This window comes from Lipotes vexillifer, unplaced genomic scaffold, assembly GCF_000442215.2.
Source record: "Lipotes vexillifer unplaced genomic scaffold, Lipotes_vexillifer_v1.1 scaffold344, whole genome shotgun sequence".
In the NCBI taxonomy this organism is placed as follows: Eukaryota; Metazoa; Chordata; class Mammalia; order Artiodactyla; family Lipotidae; genus Lipotes; species Lipotes vexillifer.
Genome location: NW_006769585.1, coordinates 459,839 through 470,228, shown reverse-complemented (window position 1 = coordinate 470,228; position 10,390 = coordinate 459,839).

The following is a 10,390-nucleotide window of genomic DNA, read 5'->3' as shown; positions in this document are numbered from 1 at the left end:
TAGGTTCATCAGAACCATTATCATTATTACTATTTTTTATATTCCATATATATGTGTTAGCATACAGTATTTTATTTCCCTTTTTGATTTACTTCACTCTGTATGACAGTCTCTAGGTCCATCCACTTCACTACAAATAACTCAATTTCGTTTCTTTTTATGGCTGAAAAATATTCCATTGTATATATGTGTCACATCTTCTTTATCCATTCATCTGTCGATGGACACGTAGGTTGCTTTCATGTCCTGGCGATGGTAAATAGAGCTGCAATATACATTGTGGTACATGACTCTTTTTGAATTACGGCTTTCTCGGGGTATATGCCCAGTAGTGGGATTGCTGGGTTGTGTGGTAGTTCTATTTTTAGTTTCTTAAGGAACCTCCATACTGTTCTCCATAGTGGCTGTATCAATTTACATTCCCACCAACAGTGCAAGAGGGTTCCCTTTTCTCCACACCCTCTCCAGCATTTATTGTTTGTAGATGTTTTGATGATGCCCATTCTGACTGGTGTGAGGTGATACCTCATTGTCCTTTTGATTTGCGTTTCTGTAATGATTACTGATGTTGAGCATCCTTTCATGTGTTCGTTAGCAATCTATACCTTCTCTGGAGAAATGTCTATTTACGTCTTCTGCCCATTTTTCGATTGGGTTGTCTGTTTTTTTGATATTGAGCTGCATGTGCTGCCTGTATATTTTGGAGATTAATCCTTTGTCAGTTGCTTCGTGTGCAAATATTTTCTCCCATTCTGAGGGTTGTCTTTTCATCTTGTTTATGATTTCCTTTGCTGTGCAAGAGCTTTTAAGTTTCATTAGGTTCCATTTGTTTATTTTTGTTTTCATTTCCATTTCTCTAGGAGATGGATCAAAAAGGTTCTTGCTGAGATTGATGTCATAGAGTGTTCTGCCTATGTTTTCTGCTAAGAGTATTATAGTTTCTGTCCTTACATTTAGGTCTTTAATTCATTTTGAGTTTATTTTTGTATATGGTGTTAGGGAGTGTTCTAATTTCATTCTTTTACATGTAGCTGTCCAGTTTTCCCAGCATCACTTATTGAAGAGAATTTCTTTTCTCCATTGTATATTCTTGTATCCTTTATCATAGATAAGGTGACTATATGTACATGGGTTTATCTCTGGGCTTTCTATCCTTTTCCATTGCTGTATATTTCTGTTTTTGTGTTGGTACCATACTGTCTTGATTACCATAGCTTTGTAGTATAGTCTGAAGTCAGGGAGCCTGAGTCCTTCAGCTCAGTGTTTCTTTCTCAAGATTGCTTTGGCTATCCGGGATCCTTCGTGTTTCCATACAAATTGTGAAAAAAATTTTGTTTTAGTTCTGTGAAAAATGCCATTGGTAGTTTGATAGGGATTGCATTTAATCTGTAGATTGCTTTGGGTAGTATAGTCATTTTCACAGTGTTGATTCTTCCAATCCAAGAACATGGTATATCTTTCCATCTGTTTGTATCATCTTAAATTTCTTTCATCAGTGTCTTATAGTTTTCTGCATACAGGTCTTTTGTGTCCTTGGTTAGGTTTATCCCTAGGTATTTTATTCTTTTTGTTGCAGTGGTAAATGGGAGTGTTTCCTTTATTTCTCTTTCAGATTTTTCATCATTAGTGTATAGGAATGCAAGAGATTTCTGTGCATTAATTTTGTATCCTGCTACTTTACCAAATTCAATGATTAGCTCTAGTAGTTTTCTGGTGTCATCTTTAGGATTCTCTATGTATAGTATCATGTCATCTGCAAACAGTCACAGTTTTACCTCTTCTTTTCTAATTTGTATTCCTTTTATTTCTTTTTCTTCTCTGATTGCTGTGACTAAAACTTCCAAAATTATGTTGAATAATGGTGAGAGTGGGCAAACTTGTCTTGTTCCTGATCTTAGTGGAAATGGTTTCGGTTTTTCACCATTGAGAATGATGCTGGCTGTGGGTTTGTCATATATGGCCTTTATTCTGTTGAGGTAAGTTCCCTCTGTGCCTCCATTCTGGAGGGTTTTTATCATAAATCGGTGTTGAATTTTGTCTAAAGCTTTTTCTGCATCTACTGAGATGATCATATGGTTTTTCTCCTTCAAGTTGTTAATATGGTGTATCACATTGATTGATTTGCATATATGGAAGAATCCTTGCATTCCTGGGATAAACCCCACTTGATCATGGTGTGTGATCCTTTTAATGTGCTGTTGGATTCTGTTTGCTAGTATTTTGTTGAGGATTTTTGCATCTATGTTCATCAGTGATATTGGCCTGTAGTTTTCTTTCCTGTGACATCTTTGTCTGGTTTTGGTATCGGGGTGATGGTGGCCTCATAGAATGACTTTGGGAGTGTTCTTCCCTCTCATATTTTGGAAGAGTTTGAGAAGGATAGGTATTAGCTTTTCTCTAAATGTTTGATAGAATTCACCTGTGAAGCCATCTGGTCCTGGGCTTTTGTTTGTTGGAAGAATTTTAATCACAGTTTCAGTTTCAGTGCTTCTGATTGGTCTGTTTATATTTTCTATTTCTTCTTGGTTTAGTCTCGGAAGGTTGTGCTTTTCTAAGAATTTGTCCTTTTCTTCCAGGTTGTCTCTTTATTGGCATATAGTTGCTTGTAGTAATCTCCCATGATCTTTGCATTTCTGCAGTGTCAGTTGTTCCTTCTCCTTTTGCAATTCTAATTCTGTTGATTTGAGTCTTCTCCCTTTTCTTCTTGATGAGTCTGGCTAATGGTTTATCAACTTTGTTTATTTTCTAAAGAACCAGCTTTTAGTTTTATTGATCTTTGCAGTTCCCTTCATTTCTTTTTCATTTATTTCTGATCTGATCTTTATGATTTCTCTCCTTCTGCTAACTTTGGGTTATTTTTGTTCTTTCTCTAATTGCTTTAGGTGCAAGGTTAGGTTGTTTATTTGAGATGTTTCCTGTTTCTTAAGGTAGGTTTGTATTGCTATATACTTCCCACTTAGAACTGCTCTTGCTGCATCCCATAGGTTTTGGGATGTTGTGTTTTCATTGTCATTTATTTCTAGGTATTTTTTGATTTCCTCGTTAATTTCTTCGGTGACCTCTTGGTTATTTAGTAGTGTATTGTTTTCCCTCCATGTGTTTGTATTTTTAACAGATTTTTTCCTGTAAATGACATCTAGTGTTTTAGCATTGTGGTCGGAAAAGATACTTGATTCAATTTCAGTTTTCTTAAATTTACCAAGGCTTGATTTGTGACCCAAGATATGATCTGTCTTGGAGAATGTTCCATGAGCACTTGAGAAGAAAGTGTATTCTGTTTTTTTTTGTATGGAATGTCCTTTAAATATCAGTTAAGTTCATTTTGTTTAATGTGTCATTTAAAGCTTGTGTTTCCGTATTTATTTTCATTTTGGATCATCTGTCCATTGGTGAAAGTGGGGTGTTAAAGTCCCCTACTATTATTTTGTTACTGTCGATTTCCCCTTTTATGGCTGTCAGCATTTGCCCTATGTATTGAGGTGCTCTATGTTGGGTGCATAAATGTTTACAATTGTTATATCTTCTTCTTGGATCGATCCCTTGATCATTATGTAGTGTCCTTCTTTGTCTCTTGTAATAGTCTTTATTTTAAAGTCTATTTTGTCTGATAGGAGAATTGTTATTCCAGCTTCCTTTTGATTTCCATTTGCATGGAATATCTTTTTCCATTCCCTCACTTTCAGGCTGTATATGTCCCTACGTCTGAAGTGGGTCTCTTATAGACAGCATATATACAGGTCTTTTTTTTTTATCCATTCAGCCAGTGTATGTCTTTTGGTTGGAGCATTTAATCCATTTACATTTAAGGTAATTATGGATATGTATGTTCCTATTACCATTTTCTTAATTGTTTTGGGTTTTTTTTATTGTAGGTCTTTTCCTTCTCTTGTGTTTCCTGCCTAGAGAAGTTCCTTTTGCATTTGTTGTAAAGCTGGTTTGGTGGTGCTGAATTCTTTTAACTTTTGCTTGTCTGTAAAGGTTTTAATTTGTCTGTTGAATCTGGATGAGATCCTTGCTGGGTAGAGTAATCTTGGTTGTAGGTTTTTCCCTTTCATCAGTTTAAATATGTCCTGCCACTCCCTCCTGGCTTGCAGAGTTTCTGCTGAAAGATCAGCTGTTAACCTTATGGGGATTCCCTTGTATGTTATTTGTTACTTTTCCCTTGCTGCGTTTAATATCTTTAATTTTTGATAGTTTGATTAATATGTGTCTTGGCATGTGTCTCCTAGGATTTATCCTGTATGGGACTCTCTGCACTTCCTGGACTGGCTTAACTGTTTCCTTTCCCATGTTAGGGAAGTTTTCAACTATAATCTCTTCAAATATTTTCTCAGACCCTTTCTTTTCATCTTCTTCATCTGGGACCCCTATAATTCGAATGTTGATGTATTTACTGTTGTCCCAGAGGTCTCTGAGACTGTCTTCAATCCTTTTCATTCTTTTTTCTTTATTCTTCTCTGAGGTAGTTATTTCCCCTATTTTATCTTCCAGGTCTCTTACCCATTTTTCTGCATGTGTTATTCTGCTCTTGATTTCTTCTAGAGAATTTATAATTTCATTTATCGTGTTGTTCATCAGTTTGTTTGCTCTTTAGTTCTTCCAGGTCCTTGTTAAACGTTTCTTGTATTTTCTCCATTCTATTTCCAAGATTTGGGATCACCTTTACTCTCATTACTCTGAATTCTTTTTCAGGTAGGCTGCCTGTTTCCTCTTCATTTGTTTGCTCTGGGGGGGTTTTACCTTGTTCCTTCATCTGCTGTGTATTCCTCTGTCTTCTCATTTTGCTTAACTTACTGTGTTTGGGGTCTCCCTTCTGTAGGCTGCAGGTTCATAGTTCCTGTTGTTTTTGGTGTCTGCCCCTAGTGGTTGAGGTTTGTTCAATGACTTGTGGAAGGGCTTGTGCCTGTGTTCTGGTGGGTGGGGCTATATCTTATCTTCTGGTGGGCAGGGCCGCATCCAGAGATATTTTGGGGTGTCTGTGAACTCACTGTGATTTTTGGTAGCTTCTCTGCTAATGGGTGGGGTTGTGCCCTGTCTTGCTAGTAGTTTGGCATGGGGCGTCCATTGCTGGAGTCTGCTGGCCGTTGGGTGGAGCTGGGTCTTAGCATTGAGCTGGAGATCAATGGGAGGACTCTTGCCGCTTAATATTATGTGGGGCTGGGAGGTTTCCGGTGGTCCAGTGTTCTGAACTCACCTCTCCCCCGTTCAGAGGCTCAGGCCTGACACCAGGTTGGAGCACCAGGATGCTGTCAGCCACACGGCTCAGAAGAAAAGGGAGAAAAAAGAAAAAATAATACAATAAAAAATAATTAGTAAAATAAACAAATAATTTACAAAGGAGGAGAGCAAGCAAACCAACAAACAAGTCCTCCAGGTGCTAAACACTAAACTAAGGTAAACATAAAACCAGAAACAAATTAGAAGCAGAAAGCAAACCCCAAGTCTACAGTTGCTCCCAAAGTCCGCCTCCTCAATTTGAGAGGATTCGCTGTCTATTCAGGTATTGCACAGATGCAGGTACATCACGTTGATTGTGGAGCTTTAATCCGCTGCTCCTGAGGCTGCTGGGAGGGATTTCCCTTTCTCTTCCTTGTTCGCACAGCTGCCGGGGCTCAGCTTTGGATTTGGCCCCGCCTCTGCGTGTAGGTCGCCGGAGGGCGTCTGTTCTTCGCTCAGACAGGACCGGGTTAAAGGAGCCTGACTCGGGGACTCTGGCGCTCTGCGGGTCACGCAGTGTGGGGCGGTCCCCCAGCGGCAGACGCCGGCGTGACGTTGCACCAGCCTGAGGCGCGCCGTGCGTTCTCCCGGGGGAGTTGTCCCTGGATCCCGGGGCCCTGGCGGTGGCGGGCTGCACAGGCTCCCCGGAAGGGCGTGTGGATGGTGACCTGTGCTCGCACACAGGCTTCTTGGTGGCGGCAGCAGCGGCCTTAGCGTCTCATGCCCGTCTCTGGCGTCCGCGCTTTTAGCCGCGGCTCGCGCCCGCCTCTGGGGCTCCTTTAAGCGGCTCTGAATCCCGTCTCCTCGCGCACCAGGAAACAAAGAGGGAAGAAAAAGTCTCTTGCGTCTTCGGCAGCTGCAGACTTTTCCCCGGACTCCCTCCCGGCCAGCCGTGGCGCACTAACCCCTTCGGGCTGTGTTCAAGCCGCCAACCCCAGTCCTCTCCCTGAGCTCCGACCGAAACCGAAGCCCGAGCCCCAGCTCCCAGCCCCGCCCGCCCCGGCGGGTGAGCAGACGAGCCTCTCGGGCTGGTGAGCGCCGGTCGGCCCCGATCCTCTGTGCGGGAGTCTCTCCGCTTTGCCCTCCGCACCCCTGCGGCTGCGCTGTCCTCCGCGGCCCCGAAGCTCCCCCTCCGCCACCCGCAGTCTCCGCCCGCGAAGGGGCTTCCTAGTGTGTGGACACCTTTCCTCCTTCACGGCTCCCTCCCGCTGGTGCAGGTGCCGTCCCTATTCTTTTGTCTCTGTTTATTCTTTTTTCTTTTGCCCTACCCAGGTACGTGGGGAGTTTCTTGCCTTTTGGGGGGTCTGAGGCCTTCTGCCAGCGTTCAGTAGGCGTTCTGTAGGAGGTGTTCCACGTGTAGATGTGTTTCTGATGTATCTGTGCGGAGGAAGTTGATCTCCAAGTCTTACTCCTCCGCCATCTTGAAGGTCCCCCCTCCATCTCTCATTTTAAAGTAAAAACGTACTGATGCTTGAATCTAATAAACAATAATGCATGTTAAAATGCTCTTTTGTAAAATGCTCTAGTAAAATTAAAAGCACGATATGTACCTCAAAATAACTGAAAATATCAACACAAAGCAAACATAATTGAGCTTATAACGTGTGAAAGAAAGGATGAGCAAAGTTAGAAAGCATAAAACCCCAAAAACATAGAACAAAGGAACAGAAGACCAGCTACTACTCTGAGAACAAAATGTGTTGAAAGTTAGACAATGAAGTTCATTTAAAAATACAGCTATTTGTGAGATACCCCAGAAGCAGAATTACTTGTAAAAAGTTAAAAATGAGAGATTAGGCAACAATTTATTAAGGAATAAAAATAAAGCTAGACATTATTTTCAGACAAATTTAAATTCAAGGTAAAGGTATTAGATGTGTAAAAGTGTTTTATTTACTGTGTTTGGAGTAGATTTCAGTGAAGGTACAGTGATCATGAATCTGAACTTGTAACAGAGACAGTCATTTTATGGAGTAAGGAGATGCTAACTTTGTAATTTCCAAAAAGCAATTTAAAATGTAGATATTCTGTTGCATTTATATAGAATTAATATGTAGGAGGAAACTGACAATTTTAATAAGACTCTATATTGCATGTTTGACAGATTGACCAAAGTGGAAGAAAGTTGTCACAGATAGCAGGTTGTTGGTTGCCTAGTCAGTATGCCTCTTCTCTTACTTGGTAACAGAATCTTGACAGCTTATATATTTTGCTGTCAATGAAGCTGCCTGTAGTGTATTTCTCAGCCTACCTTGCAGCTGGTGTGAACATAGAACTAGGTTCTGACCAATGAGGTGGGCTTGTAAGATAATCTGCAGTTTAGTTTGGATCTCCTTGAAAGTGGTGGTCAGAGAAGATTCTTCAAGGAAGCTTCAAGGAAGCTGTTCAAGCCAGAAGTTGTGGTCCTTGCTTTATTCTCTTCCTCCCTGTAGCTGGCTAGACCACAGATGTGTAGCTGGAAACTCAGTGGCCATCTTAGACCAGGAAGCAATTTTGTGGACAAAGCCGTGCACTAGAACAACAGAGACAAAGAAGACATTTGGCTTGTTGATGGCAATGAACTGCCATTTTGGCCCTGGAGTTCATAGCTTCAGAATTGTTTTATGTGAGAGAGAACTCTCATCTCATTTAATTCACTGTTATTTTGGACATTTTATCTAATTCAGTCAAATACAGTTTCTAACTAAGAGCCATTTAAAGTGTTTTAGTGCATATAACTGATGTCAAGTTCGTTTTTATAATATGCAATCAGAGGCTACATTTTTCTTTGCAATATCCATAGAAAAGATTTTTTATGGAGGTATAACTGACACATTAGTTTCAGATGTATACCATAATGATTTGATACATGTATATTTTGCAAAAGGATCACCACCATAAGTCTAGTTAAAATCCATCACTGTACACAGTTACAATTTTTTTCTTGTGATGAGCACTTTTAAGATCTAATTAGCAACTCTGAAATATGCAGTACAATATTATAGTCACCTTGCTTTATATCACATGCCCAGGACTTACTTTAAAACTGGAAGTTTGCACCTTTGCCCACACTTACCCATTATGTGCCTCCCCCTCCCCCGAAACCACCAATCTCTTCTGTATCTATGAGCTTTTTTTTTAGATTCCACATATAAATGAGATCATATAGTATTTGTCTTTGTCTGACTTATTTTACATAGCATAATGACCTCAAGGTCCATCCATGTCACAAATGGCAGGATTTCCTTTTCTAGGGCTGAGAAATATTCTATTGTATATATACCACACCTTTATCCATTCATCCAACAGTGGACACTTACATTGCTTCCATGTTCTGGTATCGTAAATAAATAATGCTGCGGTGAACATGGTGGTGCCACTATCTTTTCAAGTAACTGTTTTCTTTTTCTTTGGATAAACACCTGGAAGTGGAATGGCTGAAGCATATGGTAGTTCTATTTTTAATTTTTTTGAGGAACCTCCATACTGTTACCATAGGGGCTGAACCAATTTACATTCCCATCAATGGTACACAAGTGTTCTCTTTACATCCTCACCAGCACTTTTCTCTTGTCTTTTTGATAATAGCAATTTTAATAGGTGTGAGGTGTTATTTCATTACAGTTTTGATTTGCATTTTCCTAATGAGTGATGTTGAGCAATTTCTCATGTGCCTCTTGGCCGTCTGTGTGTTTTCTTTGGAAACAGTCTACATTCTCTGCCCAGTTTTTAATTGGATTGTTTTTGTGCTATTGAGTTGTAGAGGTGCTTTATATATTTTAGATATTAACCCCTTATCACATACGATTTGAAAATATTTTCTCCCGTTAGGTAGGTTGCTTTTTCATTTTGCTGATCGTTTCTTCTCCTGTGCAGCTTTTTTAGTGTGATGTAGTCCCCCTTGTTTTTGCTTTTGTTGCCTTTGCTTTTTGTGTCAGATTCAAATCATCCCCACTAAGACGGATGTCATGGAGCTTACCACCTAAATTTTCTTTGGTTTAAGTCTTACATTCAGATCTTTAATCTGTTTTGAGTTCATTTTTGTGTATGATGTAAGAGTGGTCCAGTTTCATTCTTTTGCATGTGGCTGTTCAGTTTTCCCACCACCATTTATTGAAGAGACTGTCCTTTCCCCAGTGTATATTCTTGGCTCATTTGTCATAACTTAATTGACCATGTACCTGTGGTTTGTTTCTGGGCTCTCTGTTCTGTTCCACTGAACTGCGTGTCTGATTTTATGCCAGTACAATACTGTTTTGATTACTGAAGCTATATAATATAGTTTGAAATCTGGAAACATGATACCTCCAGCTTTGTTGTTCTTTTTTTTTTTTTTTTGCGGTACGCGGGGCCTCTCACGGTTGTGGCCTCTCCCGTTGCGGAGCACAGGCTCCAGACACGCAGGCTCAGCGGCCATGGCTCACAGGCCCAGCCGCTCCGCGGCATGTGGGATCTTCCCGGACCGGGGCACGAACTCGCGTCCCCTGCACCGGCAGGCGGACTCTCAACCACTGCGCCACCAGGGAAGCCCAAGCTTTGTTGTTCTTGAAGATGGCTTTGGCTCTTCAAGGTCTTTAGTGATTCCACACAAATTATAGAATTTTTTGCTCTGTTTCTGTGAAAAATGACATTGGAATTTTGATAGGGATTGCCCTGAATGGATCTGTAGATGACTTTGGGTAGTATGGACATTTTAACAATATTCTTCCAATTCATGAGCATGGAATATCTTTCATTAATGTGTTACAGTTTTCAGTGTACAGGTCTTTCACCTTCTTGGTTATTTATATATACTCCCAGGTATTTTATTCTTTTTGATGCAGTTTTAAATGGGATTATTTTCTTAATCTCTCTCTGATATTTTCTTATTAGTGTATAGAAAAACAACTGATTTCTATATATTGGTTTCATATCCTGCAACTTTACTGAATGTATTAGTACTAACAGTTTTCTGGTGGAGAATTTAGGGATTTTATGTATAATATCGTGGCATCTGCAAGTGGTGACAGTTTGACTTCTTCCTGATTTGGATGTCTTTTATTTCTTGGCTAATAGCTCTGGCTAGGACTTTCAGTATTATGTTGAACAAAGTGTGAAAGTAGGCATCCTTGTCTTGTTCCTTATATTAGAGGAAAAGCCTTCAGCTTTTCACCATTGAGTATGATGTTAGTTGGGGGCTTATGTTTATTACGTT